Here is a 16,615-nt window from a genome sequence, read left to right on the forward strand (position 1 = left end):
AGGCTTGAGACTGTGTACTGGGCAAGGAGTCGGGACAGTATCAAATGGTTTATGTGTGCCTCTGACTTTGGAGACACATGGCATATCTCAGATCTAGCTCCCAGCCTGGTCTGAAACTTACAACTGAATAATGAGGTCAGAGGGCTTATTTCAAGGGGGGAACCTACAGTTCTGTATCTCTGAACCTTCAGAACCTTCTAGTTAGTTGACAATGGCTGAGGCCAAGAAGTTGTCTCCTAGAGTTACACAGAGGGGCAAGCACACATTTATATTACCCAAACCCAAACCTAAGTCAGAATCTTTTTTTTTATTATTATTGCTTTTGACTTCATCTTAATGATGAGAAAAAACCCCTATTCCAATTATTCTAGAAATAATCTCTCTAGTTGGTATCATCTCAACACACCCTTCGTATATACCATTTTAAATTCTAAATTGTGAGTTGCAATTTGGGGGATTTGTTATCTAGTCATTTCCTAAATGTTTGTGGAAGAAGGCTTGGAGTTGTTTCCAAGCATCGATTTGGGCCATGGAGTGGACCCTAACTTCTCCTCCCCAGATCACAAGTTTGCCCACCAAAGTGTGAAAGGAAACCAGGCACACAGGTAAATATGGGGGCACAATACAGTGTCCTGTTTCAGGGTAACAGATAATCTTGGGTTTTTTCTTCCCATGGGCTTGTAACAATTTGGCAGCTTCATTGGCTTAGAATTCACTTTTCCAGTTGTGTTCATCCAGACCAACAAGAAACAGGAAGCAACTCTCAGCCTTCTCAACTGGAATTAAGCTTCTTCGGTTGGGTTCCTCCAAAGGGTTATTGAGAGCATCAACAATGTCTGCAAACCCATCTTTAGTCATCTTGATATGTTCTGGGTCACTACCCCGGGGGAGAATGGTCATACCCTTATAGTGTAGCGCAGACCCTACATTTAACACGGAGCCACTGAGGATGACAGTAGCCATGATGTCCTTCAAATGGGAGGCCATGGAGAGGCAAAGATCAGCTCCTTTAGAAAATCCAGGCAGCCCAACTCCTGGACCCTTTACCTGGGAGTGGTTTTTCAGGTATTGGACAGCCTCTTCAAAGTATTCCAGATGAAGTTCCTTCATGTCTTTGGGGAGGTCCTCAAAGGCATAGTATGCCAGGGCCAGCACAGCAAAACCATGTCCAGCCAACAGACTAGTTCTGTATTCAAACAGGCCACCTCCAGTTCCAAAGATGTCAATGATCCCAGGGAAGGGCCCTGAGCTGATACAGTTTAGGGGTTCAGGGGTGCTGGGACCCCAAAATCACAACACGCAGGTCCTGCCTGAAAGAATTCAACCCAAGCCTTCTTTCAGCCAAAGACTAGGCGTATTAGAACATCCATCATATTGGGCAGACTCTTGAGGAATCTGAACATTAGTAAGCTATTGGCTAGATTTTAAGAATCTAAGCAGTGACTAGACTATAAGAATCCCAGCCCCTAAGTCAGAATCTTGAAAAGTTCAGACTAGAATGGTAGCAGTCAGACTTTTCCCTGGATTGGAAAACTTCAGGCACACTGAAAGACTATGGTCACCAGCCTGAGTTGCATCTAAGATCCTTGAAGAGCACAAGATAGAGTACCTGGATAAAGCAGCAACGGATCCAAATAAAATAAAATTAAGACCAAAAAATTTACCAACTTATGTTGGTCAAAATTTGACCAAATTATTTGGTCAAAAGTCCAACAATTAAGACCAAATATTCCTTCCAGAAGTACATAAAACCTAGTTCTAATACTCTAAGAATGAGTAAACAAACAGCAACAAATTAAGAATCCACCATAAAGAGCCATTGTGGTGACAGGGATGCCTCAAGACACAAATCCAGAAGAAAATTACTCCAAAATATCTACCAGAAAAATATCAAAGAAAAATACAGCTAGAATGAACAAGAATTTTTTTAAATGAGTTTAATATTCTTTTATTTTTCAGCCACAAAGTTTATTAAAAATCCTCTATATTGGCCAGACTCTTAAGGAATCTAAGCATTTGTATCACTAATGCAAGTGGGCCCGATCTTAAGAATCTGAGCACCTTAATAGAGACAAGATGAATTTTATGTACAGAAAGACTGTGGGAGGTATCTAAAGAGTGGTTAAGTAGTCAGGGGTGACTGGAGAAGGGGTCTAAAGAAGATCTATATGGGAGTTGCCAGTAAGCTAGGGTGAACAGAAAGAATATCAAGGACCTGGTCCTGGCCAAGGGAGAATGGAATCTAGATAGGATTAAGGGTGGAAGTAGCCAGGGGCAATCTGGAGGGAAGAGAATAGAGTTGAGAGATTGAGTTTAGCCACAATGAAAGGCCAGTTGAGTGGACTACAGCCTTAGACAAAAGTCAGAGATTTAGCAAAATCCAGGGATTTTCTTTTTTTGGGGTCCAGATCCCAAAGACATGGTCTTTTCCTTTTAGGGGTTCAGATCCCATCCCCATCATTCCCTCCCTCAAACACATGTGACCCAAATTCTTTTGGGGTAAGAGGAGAAGGTCTTGGCTTCTGAAACTGCTTCCTGCTGGCAAGGGACATAGAGCTGTCCCTGCCTCGAGGGGGTCCCAAAGAGGAGGTTGACTGGAACTGAGCATGGGCTGCATCCAGGGAAAGAGAGGGGGACATTGGCTGGTACCTGCTCTTTGCTACCAACTGTTAGATGAATGGCCTGTAGACTGGAAGATTCAAATTTGACAGAAAAGACTATAGGGCCCAGATATAGGGAGAAGTAAAAGTGTAAGAGCCCCATTAAAATCATTTACGTTTGACCTGCAGGATTATCTGATCTCCTTACTTTTTCAAAAGTTAAAGTAACACTTTCGCAGGTAGAAATTTTCCTCCTCTGGATTCAATAGTTGCAAAAATGAATTTGCCAAACAATTGACTTTCACTTCATTTATCACTGAAATTCTCCTCCACAAACCAAACTGAAGATGTTTCTGATTTAATTTCAGTTGTTTGGGAGTACTGTATGACCACACATTCACATCAAAACAGCAAGATCTCACACACTTGCATTGATCTTTTATTGACCACTTGCTCTTATTATACAAATTTGCTATAAAAAGATAAACAGCAACAAGATTTAGGGCTCAAATATGACAGGATAAAATGTCCTTAGCTCTGTTTGGATTCAGATAATTCACAGTTTTCCAACCATGCAGTATCAAATCCACCTCATAGCCAGACACAGGAATAGCCAGGTGGGTAACATTCCTTTTCACAGGAATATAATGGGGAAACTGCTTTTCCCGATGTAGACTTCCTTCCAGTATGACATTCTCTCTGAGTAGCTTGTGACATTTCTCTCAGAGATGGTGGATTATTGATTATTGATAGATTATTATGATCCATCACACAAATAAATAATATATAAAATAATATAGGGGCAGCTAGGTGGCGCAGTGGATAGAGCACCAGTCCTGAAGTCAGGAGGACCTAAGTTCAAATCTGGCCTCAGACCAAACACTTGACAGTTACTAGCTGTGTGACCCTGGGCAAGTCACTTAACTCCAATTGCCTAAATAATAATAATATAAAATTATTTTATATTATAAAAATAAAATAATTTACGGTCACATGAGCTTTTACCTCAAACAGCAAGTTTCACTAATCACAATTTAGGAAAAACTTCTCCAGGATTTATATCTCAAATTTAAATTTGTCCTAGTGTAAACAGTTTATCATTAGAGATTATTTCTATATATTTGCAAATTCTCAGCAAGCCATAACCTAAACAAGCTTTATGGCAAGTTTACACATTAAAACAATAACCAACAAGAGCCAAATTCTTTTTGGTGGTAACCAAATTATGAAAAGTTGCTTGACATAAATGATACAAAAAGTTCACCAATTTGAAACTTGAAACAAACCCATTACTAATCAGTTGACTTCAATTTTGTTAAATGCATTTCCAAATTACTTGACAAAGAGAATCAATATCTCATCATTAACAGTCAAAGCTACAACTTTAAAAGAATGTGCTTACCCAAGTTCAGAGGCTAGCTTCTTTACCTTGACCCATCCCCCTTCCCTCTCTCTCCACAGCTGCTGTGGGTTGAGGTGGGGGTGGGGGAGGTGAGCAGGATGTGCTGAACCTGGGTGATGCTTCTAGGCCCAAGGCCATTGCCAGGGGGCCCATGCTATAGTTGCTGCCCCTCCCCCCCCTTCCTTTCACCAAATGGGGGAGTGTGAATTCGAAGGTGAGAAGGGTGAAAGTCTCTTCTCCTATGAAAGGTTTTAACAAAGATACCATCTTGACTTAAGGGAAGGGAGTGGGAGAAGGGAGTTGACCAGGGTTATAAGGAGGTGTTTCAAAACTCTTTAAGGACCAATCACAAAACCTCCAGAATCTGCTGAGAGGTTTTTAGCTGTTGTAACTTTTTACTATAGCCTCCTTGAAGGAGGACTCAGGGCTATAGAGGAAGGGAGTAAGTAAGCCTCAGAGAACCAAAAAGTATTTGCAATTTTCCAAATTCTCTAGCAGAGAATCTAGAGAATTGACAGAATTGGACATATGCTTCTGGATAGGGCATCTGTGCTTGTCCTCTGTGCTGGGGAAGGTAAACCTAGGTCCATGGCCTCAAACCAAACCAGTGGACCATGAGCCTGTGAGTCTAAGAGAGTCAGGCCAAGTGCAAGACAGCCTCGTAACAGGCTGCCAGAGAAGCACCTCCAAGTCTTCCTAGGTTCTTAGAGAGCAACCCCAACTACAGGGCAAAAAAGTCTCCAGGCTTGGATGGAGAAGAGCTTGGGGTTAGGCAGCTTCCCTGCCTATAAGGGTCACCAAAATGTTGAGGATTAGAGGCTTAGGGGTGCTGGGACCCAATAATCCTGATATGCAGGTCCTGCCCGAATGAATTCAATCCAAGCCTTCTTTCAGGCAAATATAAGGTTTATTTGAAGATCTGCCATATTGGCCAGACTCTTAAGGAGTCTAAGCATTTGTATCGCTAATGCAAGCAGGCCAGATTTTAAGAATCTGAGCCAAGTTTAATATTCTTAATGAAATAAGAATAACTGAAGAAAGAATTGGAAAAATGAGAGCTCTGGAGGGAAGACCTGTTAGGACCATTAACAGTTTAGCACCAGAAATACAAAAACTTGCCCAACCAACAGATTTCTTGAAAATTAGAAAGAATCAAAGTGAATGACTCCATAAGACAACAGTAAATATTAAAATAATGTCAAAATACTGAAAAATAGAAGTGAAAGTGAGATAAAATCTTTGTGAGTTTCTCTGATGAGGATCTAATTTCCAAGATACATAAGGATCTGAAGAGTCATTCCCCAATTGATAGTCAAAGAATATGAAAACTGTTTTCTATAGAAGACATTCAAGGCATCAATAATAAAAAAAGTTTGAATCACTAATAGAAAAATTCAAATAAAGCAACTTAAGTTCTACCGCAAACCCATTCTATTTGCAGAATTGAGCAAAAATGAAAAATGACAAATGTTCAAGGGGCCATAGGATAAAATGACCATAAATGAGTGCCACTTTTGGTGGCACAATGAATTTATACAGTCATTCTGGAAAGTAATTTGGACTTGTGCACCCAAACATTTTATATCCTCTGACTCAATAATACCAGGCCTATATACCAAAAAAATCAAAAAAAATGAAAAAGGCTCATATGAACAAAAATAGTTGTAACAACTCTTTTTTTGTCTTATCAAAAGACTTGAATCTAAGGGATTGCCTATCAATTTGGATTAGGCTAAAGAAATTAGGATATGTGACTTGGTGTGGCATATATATGATTATAATGGAATATTATTTTGTTATAAGAAGCGATAAAGAAGACAATTTTCAAGAAATCTACAAAGACGTATATGAACTGATACAGAGTGAAATAACCAGAACAACAGCATTGGAAAACAAATAAAAAAAAAACCTTAGAAATACTTAAGAACTCCACTAAACATAAACAACAAACCATGATTCCAGACAACTAATTACAAAATATGTAACCTCATAGAGAGATACTGGATTTATGGTGTAGAGAGATGTATACATATACATATACATATATGGGTGTGGGTATGTGTACACACATTACATACATATACATATATACATGTGCATATACACATATGTATGTATATGTGTGTGTATATATATGCATCTAGGTGGTCCAATAGATAAAGTGCTAGGCATAGAGTCAGAAAGACCTGAGTTCAAATCCAGCCTTAGATTCTTACTAGTTGTGTGACCCTGAGAAAGTCACTTAATCTTGTTTGCCTCAGTTTCCTCATCTATAAAATGATCAGGGGAAGGAAATAGCAAACCATTCTAGTATTTTTGCCAAGAAAACCCTAAAGGGTTCACGAAGAGCCATACATGATTGAAAAATGACTAAACAACAATGTGTATATATATATATATGTATACACACACATATATATACATGTGTGTATGTATATACATATACATTATATGTAGACATGCAATTTGTTTTGTTTAACTGCATATTTGCTATAATCTCTTCAAAAGCTTTGTTTCCAGTAGGGGAAAAAACAGAACAATAAAAATAGATTTTTGACCATTAAAAAAAGTGAACTTAAATGCACAAAAGAATAACAAACTCTTGCAAAGTGTCATTGAATTGAATTGATTTTTTCAAAATACTTTAATTTTTAAAAATGAGTTCCCAGGATGAACAGTAAAGGATTACAATGAAGTATTTGTTTAGAAAAAGATCATCCTGAAAAACAATGGAATATTTCACCATATTACTCATAATAAGGGAAATGCTAATTAAAATTATTCTTAACTTTCACTTCTCACCCATAATTAGTGGTAAAAATGATAGAAGTTGGAAAAAGTCAATGTTTCAGGGTATTATGAAAGCAAATTGGAATAATGCTTTAAAGGTAACTAAATATCACTAGAGATTCTTCTACTTGACATGTGTGAAATCAAAGACAGAAAAAAATGGCCCTATAATTATATACATCGTTGGGTGTGGCCTTTTGACTGAGTCCAACTTTTACAAAACAATCCTTTTATTAAGGGGATTTGTTCTGTGAAGTTTGAATTCAGTCAAAGGGTCACACCTGAGGACCTAAAGGACTACATGTGACCTCTAGGCCACAGGTTCCCCACCCCTGTGAAAGAGAGTTCAGCTTTGGATTGGTCTATGCCTGAATGCTTGCCAATATAAAGAAAGGTGATCCAATCTAAATCTCATTTTCTATCACATAGGACAATATAGCGTCGTAATATAAAAGGTTGAGAACAGGTCAACACACCATGAAAGAAAGAGAGGATTACATTGTGAATGAGTGAGGCAAGTAATGGAGGAAGCATGCTGATTCAGCTAGGGATGCTCATGATCACTAATCATGAAACTTGAGATCAAACCTAGTGACATCTAGGTTATTAGCAGGATAAAAAGAGATCCAGAACTAAGGTCAATATCCAAAGGCAAAGTGAAAATAACAACATACCACTAACATCATGGAGAATGAAGCAGGGCCGACATCACAGATTTCTCTGACAATAGTTGAAACAAATCCACCACTTTTTAAATTGGGATTATGAGCTCACAAGCTATGGATGATTTAAATTAAAGTGTTATTCTGTCAGGGATCTGGCTGGGTTTGAAAAACTTCCCCTCTCCAAAGGAAAAAAAAATGGTTTCATTGTTTGTGTAGCTTCAGTAGTCTTATCGTTGCACTTTGAGAGAATCAACAAAAATAATGTAGGTTCCCATTACCTGAGTTATTAGGAGGTAGAATGGTACCATGAAAGGAACATTTACTCAGAAATCATAGTCTGATTTTAAATCCCACCTTTGATACTTACTATCTGTGTGACTGTGCAAGTCACATATCATTAAGCTTCAGTTTTCTCAACTGTACAATGAGGGCTTGGATTAGATAGCTTTTGAGGTCTTTTCCATCTCTAAATCCTAATTCTTTTACCTTATGTTAATCTTCTTCCCAAGTTTTCTTTCTTTATTCTCTCTCTCTCTCTCTCTCTCTGCTTTCCTGTCCTTTCTGTTTCTGTGTATGTGTCTTTCTTTTCATGAGGTCTATTCTCCACCCCATCCATCATTTCTCTTGCCTTTGAAAACAGACTATTACATCAAGGACATCTAGGCAGCTGGGCATCAGTTCCCATTGGAAAGCCATCACTGAGCAATAGAGAAAACAAAAATGGTGGGAAATCTTTACAAAAGGTTTCTCTCACCATCTCTTTCCTTTGGACATCAAATTCAATTATACTGTGCCCATATGGGACAGTTGGGTCTCTGGGGTTTTACTGAAGTCAACAAACCACATTGTCTCCCACATCAGTTTAGAAAACTAACAGCCATAAAAGTCCTGTCCATCCATTCCAGAAGTCCAGTTGGATGAGCCCGTTGCAAATCATCCCTTGATGGTGCCCAAGGGGATGCTAATTTAAGGTGTATATAATTGTATTTTTAGACCATTCCCTCAAACTTTACTTCATAACTGTTGCTGAGTCAGTCCTCATGGCAGGGCTCTGAGTGGGGACCTGAGAGAAAGGGAGATAATTATATTAAATAAAAGTCATAACTGTCAAAGACATTGAAAAACCATCAAATCTCTCCTCTGCCTGTGAGCAAGTTTCCATTCAAACTATCCCCCCAACACCTGCCTAATGCTTGGAAGAGAGGTAAGCGGGATCCTTTGTGGAACAGCAGAGCAAAAAAGCTGGCCAAGTCTTTGAAAGTGGTCTGTCTAATCTATATCTCTGCCTTTGAATTCAGCAGTCCAAGTGCTCTGAATACAGTGCTGCATGTGAAGTTAGAGAATTGTGATTTGAATTCTAAGTAGCTTCTGTCTTTCTGTCACCAGTTTTGTGCCAGCAGGTCAATAATAAGAACAATGCATGACATTTATGTAGCATTTTAACATATTATTTTATCTGAACCTGTCAAGACATTAATGAAATGGGTACTATAGCTATTCCTTATCTCTGTTTTAGAAATGAGGAAACTGAAGTGGAGAGACGTTTACCGTCTTACCCAAAGACATACAGTGAAGTATCATCTGAGATAGGATTTGAACTTAGAACTTCCTGACTCAGAGTACAGTCCTCTATGCACTGCTTTACATTCTCTGAGGTTGAGTTTTTTCATCCGGGCATAATCATACTTATGCCTTCCACTAGACAGGGCACTTTTGAAAATACATTTTGTAGGTAGTTCATAATTTCTCCTCTGAGCACTACTGTACTTTGTATGGATAAGAGGGGCTAAAAGGATATACAGTTGTTGCCTTGATCTTACAAGGGGATGAAAAGTCCCTGTATTTCTCTCAGGCTATTTAAAAGACTCAGTAAATAGACTTGGCTATTCAATTTAATTCAGTGAAATAGAGCAATTGTTAATTAAAACCTACCATGCACAAGGCTTGGAAGAAAGGAAAAGTATATTGTCTGACACTTAAAACTTTGCAAAGGACTTCACACAAATTTTTTCAACTGCTGCTCACAACAGCCCTCTGAAGCAGATAATAATGCCCCAGCATTACAGATGGGAGAGAGCTTAAGTGATTCAGTGATGGTCATACAACCAATCAAAGTAATAGGCAAGGTTTTAGCCCAAGCCTTACTTGATTTCAATTCTTTATCAGCACATACTAGCTTCATCAAGGCAGTTAGGTTGCACAGTAGATAGATAGATACCCTATGTCTGGACTCATAGAGTCCACAACTAGGCTTAGTCACTTAATAGCCGTCTGACTCTAAACAAGTCACTTAACTTCTGTCTGCTTCAGTGTTCTCAACTGTAAAATGGACGTGATACCTACTTTTCAGGGTTGTTGTGAAGATCAAAGAAGATGATACTTGCAAAGTCTTTAGCACAGTTTCTGGCTTAATAGTGGATGATCAATAAATGCTTGTTTCTTTCCATACTTCCTCTTTGGAAGTAGGGGGAGGAATGGAGAAATTACTATGGGAATGCTGAGCTCAGGAGTGGAACACGAAAGATAACTAGTGATGGTGATCTGTTCCATTTATTCGTCAGTGAATTTGGAGAGTTAAAAAGCCTTGGGGTGGGGGGAGGTGTCTTTAGTGATGGTGGGTTGGGGTAGAGAGAGAAAGTGGATAGAGACATGGAGGGGGATTCAAGAGTTATGATAGGAAAGGGAGAGAATGGATGAATGACTGAGTTGTCTGCCAGGGCAAGTGTGAAGCTTGGAAACTAGCTGAGTATAGGAATTGGGCAAGAGAAAGCACACATGGTTATCAAGGCTTTAAGATCATTACCAGTGTTCCGCCTCCAGCCTCTTGACCTCCTGTGAAGTGGATCATCAGAGAGACCTAGGATGGAAGCAGGATACAGAGACAAGATATTGTGTAACAGTACAATTGGTAGGTTCTGTCAATTTTTATATTTGTTACACATTATAACATTTGTTACAACTGAGTGAACATACACATACATAAAACATACATACATATATACATACATATTTACTCCCTCCCAGTCTCAAGTTCTCTTTCTTCAGTGTCCTCTTATGAAGAAATACAATAATACATTGCATTTCCAAGGAAATGCAGCTTTATCACAGAATTGTGACACCCTCCACCAATGAAACATAAGCTTTTCCCCTCTCTTTTTTCCTTTTTCATTACCTCCCAAATTTAAGTTCTTTTCCTTCATTTTCCTTCCTTTCCCTTCCCTTTCCTTTCCTTCCTTTCCCTCCCCTTCCCTTCCCTTAAGATTAGAAACTTTGATTGGTTTACATCTATTACCTCCTCAATATTATTCTCCTTCTTAACCGCCCCCCCACCACTTATTTCCCCTATCAATTTTGTTGCATTTCTACAGCAACCTTCTCATTTCCTTCTTTAAACCCTCAGATAAGAACCAGTTTTACCCTAGATCCTTTGTATTATTTTATTTCCTCAATCCCATTTGAATACATTACATTTCTGAAGAGACAATTAGTTTCTTCTCACCCTGTAAGAATATTAAAATCATCATCATATAGGTCCTTCCAACTGCGAAGACATTTACTTTCCGAGGATTCTTTAGAATCTCATGTTTGTATTTCAGAGCTCCTACTCACTTCTGGTCTTTTCATCAGAAATACTTGAAAATACTCTCTTCTATTAAATATTACCCTCCCCACACTCCCATCACCTTAATGCACTCTAATAAGATACAGGAGTGCAGCGTAAATTATTGTTCATTCTGTGAGGTCCGTAACTGCCCAAACTACAACAAAAGAAACTGAGGCAGAGTTCTGATCCAATGGTATTTATTAAAGGCTCCATGGCCCCCTCTAATGAAGTGGATCTCAGATCTTCATCACGATCTGAAATGTTCCTTTCCTCTAAGGCCTTAGTTTTATAGGACTTGATACCCAGACAATATAGATGAAGCAAACTAAAACTACAAAATCTCATTGATTGATAGATCTTGCCCTTGACCCTCCAGAATCCCATTGGTTGACAGAGAGGCTAATGAGCAGAACTTGATGGATTTATCTTGATCTTCAGGAGGTCCTATGAGCAGACCCATGGTATGGGCTGATAAATTGATGTCAAAACATCTATATGGGCTGATGAGCCAGTAGAAACGCAGGCCACATGCTGGCAACCAGGGTCACTTGTTGGCCAGATGCTCATGGCCATCTCCCAATGTTGGGCAATAGAAGGGTGACAAGGAATGTAGGGACAACAAAAATAGCTGGGAGACTTTCCATGCAGGTGAGTCAGCTCTGCCAAGCTGGGCTTGGTCACCATAACAAGGAAAAACAAGGGTGGAGATCCTCTAGTCAGCTTCCTATGATTAAGCAAGTAAATTTAATCTGCAGTTCACCACTCTTGGACCTAAGATACAGAACTTACAATCACTACCCTTATGGAGTCATATCAAACTGATTCATACTGATTAGAATAAAATAGGGATCCAATCAATCATCTCTCACAATTCTAAGTCTTTCTAATTTGTCTTTTGGAATACTATATTACAAGATCTCCTCTCATTTGTTAGAAGTTACTAGGCTTCATGTGATTCTAACGGTGATCCCTTGCTACTTGAACTGCAGTTTATTTTCTTTCATATGGGAACTCTGGAGTTTGGTTATAGTGTTCTGGGGACTTTTTCTTTTAAGATTTCTTTAAGGTAATCATTGGATTACTTCTATAATCACTTTGTCCTCTGGTTCTAATAGATTTGGAGAGTTTTAAATTATAATTTCTTAAAATAATGTGTGCAGGTTTTTTTTTTGAAATCATGGTTTGCAGAGAGTCCAGTGATTCTTAAATTATCTCGTCTTACCTGCTTTTTTTTTCAAATCAGTTTGTTTTTAGTACCAGGTACTTTATATTTTTCCTATCTATTCATTACATATAAATATATTTTAGGGAGTACACTATTTGGACAAGTACTTCTAAGTTATTTATTTTCCTTCCAATTCTTTTCTCAACAGCTCTTACATCTTGACTGATTTCTTTTAGGTTTTTATGTAATATTACACAAAGTTAGTGCTTAACAATGCTTCATTCATTTATTCTTGAGTGGGGGGCAGTGTGATATAGTCAGACTTGTATACTTCTTATCAAAGTTAAATTATGATATGTATATTCTTTTCAAAAAGATAAGTATGTATTTTCCAAAAGAGTTGTATTAAATAGTTGTTGAATTGAATTGTGTCATTGTTGAGTATACACGTACTGAGGCTATGCATGATTTTTTTTATTAATTTATTTTGATTTATCAACAGTGCCTTCCATATGCTTTTGAGTTTAAAATTTTTCTCCCCCTTCCTCCCCACCACCCTCTCCAAGATGACACACAATCTGATATAGGCTATACATATATATTCCTATTAAACATATTTTCACATTAGTGATGTTGTAAGTAAGAATTAGAACCAATAGGAGGAACCACCAGAAAGAGGAAACAAAACTCAACAGAAGAAAAAAAAATAGCAAATACTATGCTTCAATTTGCATTCAAATTCCATAGTTCTTTCTTTGAATGTGGATAGAATTTTCCATCATGAGGCCTTTGGAGTTGTCTTAGATCCTTGTATTGCTGGGAAGGGTTAAGTTTATCGATATTAGTCATTGCACAGCGTGGCTCTTCTTGTGTACAAAGTTCTCTTGGTTCTGCTCACTTCACTCAGCATCAGACCATACAAGTCTTTCCAGGTTTTTCTGAAGTCAGCCTGTTCATCATTTCTTATAGCACAATAGTATTCCATTACATTCATATACCACAATTTGCTCAGCCATTCCCCAATTGATGGGCACCCTCTCAATTTCCAATTCTCTGCCACCACAAAAAGAGCTGCTATAAATATTTTTGTACATGTGGGTCCTTTTCTCATTTGTATGATCTCTCTGGGATATAGCCCTAGAAGTGCTTTGCTGGGTCAAAGGGTATGCACATTTTTATAGCCTTTTGGGCATAGTTCCAAATTGCTCTCCAATATGGTTGGATCATTTCACAACTCCACCAACAATGCATTAGTGTTCCAATTTTCCCACATCTTCTCCAACAATTATCATTTTCTTGTTTTGTCATCTTGCCCAATTGGATGATACTTTCTTAATATATGTTTAAAAACTGGCACAGAGATAAGAAGATGTAGTAATGAGGGACTTTATCGATTCTGGCATCTGTTGGCTGTCTTGTTACATTATTAAGTAAAGCATAAGATAATTTCATGTGTCAGAAGGTTTAGACAATAAAGAAGGGGAAGACAGAAGTTAATTCTTATTAATTAGTGTTCATAATGATAAACCTAAGATATTGTAGAATGTTGTTGAAGGAAGGACATATTCAATTCTGATCAGTAATTTATATAAAGAAAGGTAAGACAGGGGCAGCTAGGTGGCACAGTGGATAGTGCTCTAGCCCTGGAGTAAAGAGGACCTGAGTTCAAATCCAGCCTTTGACACATACGCACTAGCCATGTGACTCTGGGGAAGTCACTTAACCCTAATTGCCTCAGGAAAACAAAAAAAAGAAAGAAAGGTAAGATGGTGTAGTAATTCACTTAAGAAAAAATTTTCAACATGAAACAAACAAACAACACAGATTTATCTTTAACTATAACTATTTTCTCCAAGACCTGTGATTTCAGTGGTGTAGGGTAAGGAAATCCTTTCTACTACTACAGCTGAGCAAATTTGCAGCAAGTTATAATCTTAGAGAGTGGCATGGGATGCTGAGAGTCTAAGTGACTATCCCAGGGCAATACAGTCATTATTATATGTCATAGTCAGGACATTAACTCTGATCTTCCTAATCCTGAGACTGGCTCTTTAGAAATCAGTTAATCATGACAAACCATTTCTCAAACCAAAGTGCTTTTCTTCCTCCATATGTTACTGAGTTATTCAGTCTAAATCAGTCCAGTTCTCTATACAACAATAACATGTACTGACTGCCTACTTTTGTATTTTACATATGGCTAAGATATGATCCTTCCACTATGGATTGGGCAAATGACACTTTCCCAAAGGAGTTCATTCTACTGGGTTTCTCAAGCTGGCCTTGATTAGAGCTTCCCCTCTTTGGAATCGTGCTGGTCTCCTATACACTGACTATCTTTGGTAATGTGGCCATCATCCTGGTGTCCTACTTAGACCCCAAACTGCACACACCCATGTATTTCTTTCTGACCAATCTATCACTCTTAGATCTTTGCTATACCACCAGCACAGTTCCCCAAATGCTGAGAAATATTTGTAGTAAAGTGAAAAGCATTACCTATGGTGGATGTGTTGCACAACTCATCATCTTTTCAGCTTTGGGTTCAACTGAGTGTCTTTTGCTGGCTATCATGTCCTTTGACCGATTTGTAGCTATTTGTCGGCCTCTCCATTATCAAGTGATCATGCACCAGCGGCTGTGTCTCAAACTGGCAGCTGCATGCTGGCTTAGTGGTTTCAGCAACTCTGTGCTGCAGTCAACTTGGACTCTTCTCATGCCACGATGTGGCCTCTACAAGGTGGACCACTTCTTTTGTGAGGTACCTGCCCTTCTCAAGTTGTCTTGTGTTGACATAACAGCCTATGAGTCTGAACTGTTATTCTTTTCTGCTCTCCTCTTACTTATTCCCCTGTCACTGAATCCTCATTTCCTATGGCTTCATTGCCCAGGCAGTATTGAAGATGCGGTCAGTTGAAGGGAGGAAGAAGGCATTTGGGACATGTGGATCCCACCTAGTGGTGGTGTTGCTCTTTTATGGGGCAGCCATTTACATGTATTTCCTATCACCTTCATCCACTTCTGAGATTTGGGGGAAGATAGTTTCCCTATTTTATGGAATCATCACACCTATGTTGAATCCCCTCATCTATACCCTAAGAAACAAGGACATGAAGGAGGCCTTCAAGGGCCTCATAAAAAGAATATTTTTGATTAAAATGTGAAGAATATACTCTAGAAGTGAGCATTTCTTCTTCAGATCTCAAAGATTGTACCAACTCCTGGGTTGGTTTCCTTGTCTTTCTATTCTCCAATGCTTTTGACATAAGAGCATTTTTCAACCAACATGTCCACGCTTTTCTTCTATTCAAGATCCTATAGGGCTCTAAAAATGTGCATGTAATAATCCATTATGAATTTCTTTCCTGCTCTTTGAGGTTATGAGTTGAATTTTTATTCAATTATTAAACCAATAGTTATTTATTAAGCTCCTTCTATGTGCCAGATATCTGTTCGGCACTAAGGATATAAAGACAAAAATATTACAGCTCCTGACCTCAAGGAACTTCTATTCTTACTGAAGGAAAGCAACATGTATACAGATAAGTAAAGAGAAGATATATGCAAAATCAATTTGAAATGATTTCACAATAGGGAAAAGCGAAGCAAAAACTAGGAGAATGAGAAAAGTTCTCCTATTCTAGGTATTACTTGAGGTGAGCTTTGACAGAAACTAAGGATTGAGTGAGGAAGCAGAACATTCTACATTTAAGGGACAGTCTGAGCAAAGGCACAGAAATAGGAAATGGACAGTTATATATGGGGAATAGGACAGTTAGGCTAGAATAGAATGTATGAGCGGCTACCATGCAATAAACCTGGAAAAGCAGGCTGGAATCAGAATGCAAATGGTGTTAAGCATCAAACGTGGAGTTTGGAGATGAGAGGGAGCCTTGAAGATTCTTGAATCAAACAGTGAAAGTCATATCTATGCTTTGATGATATCAGTTTGGCATCTATGTTGAAGAAGGATTGTGCAAAAAAGACTAGATGCAAGGAAGCCAATCAGAAGGACAATAGTCCAAGTGAGGACCCAAATTAATGTGTTTATAGTATAAATGAAAAGAAAGGGACACATGTCAGCTATGTTGGGCGACAGAACCTTCAAGATTTTATAATGGATAAGAAATGGGGAGTCAGTGAGGACGAAGAGTTCAGAATAACTCCTAGACTGTGAACCTGGATGAATGCAAAAATTATACTGCCCTCTACAGAACCTGGGGAAGTAGGAAGAGGGGTATGTTTAGGATTCTACTTTTGACATGTTGAGTTTGATATACCTTAGGGAAAAATAAGCACTTGGAGATGTGAAATTGAAGGTCAAGAGAGAGATGAATGCTAGATCTGTAGATTCGAGTCATTTGCATAAAGGTCAGAGTTGAACCCTTG

The 16,615-nt window shown here is 38.4% G+C and overlaps 2 pseudogenes; one reads left to right on the top strand and one right to left on the bottom strand.

The window, feature by feature from the left end:
* Nucleotides 1–465: 465 nt before the first annotated feature.
* LOC114052832 lies at nucleotides 466–6,808 on the bottom strand (annotated as a pseudogene).
* A 7,639-nt stretch (nucleotides 6,809–14,447) lies between these two features.
* On the top strand, nucleotides 14,448–15,390 carry LOC114052839 (annotated as a pseudogene).
* The last annotated feature ends 1,225 nt before the right edge of the window (nucleotides 15,391–16,615 follow it).

This window comes from Vombatus ursinus, unplaced genomic scaffold (genome assembly GCF_900497805.2).
Source record: "Vombatus ursinus unplaced genomic scaffold, bare-nosed wombat genome assembly UNPS02003812.1, whole genome shotgun sequence".
NCBI lineage: Eukaryota > Metazoa > Chordata > Mammalia > Diprotodontia > Vombatidae > Vombatus > Vombatus ursinus.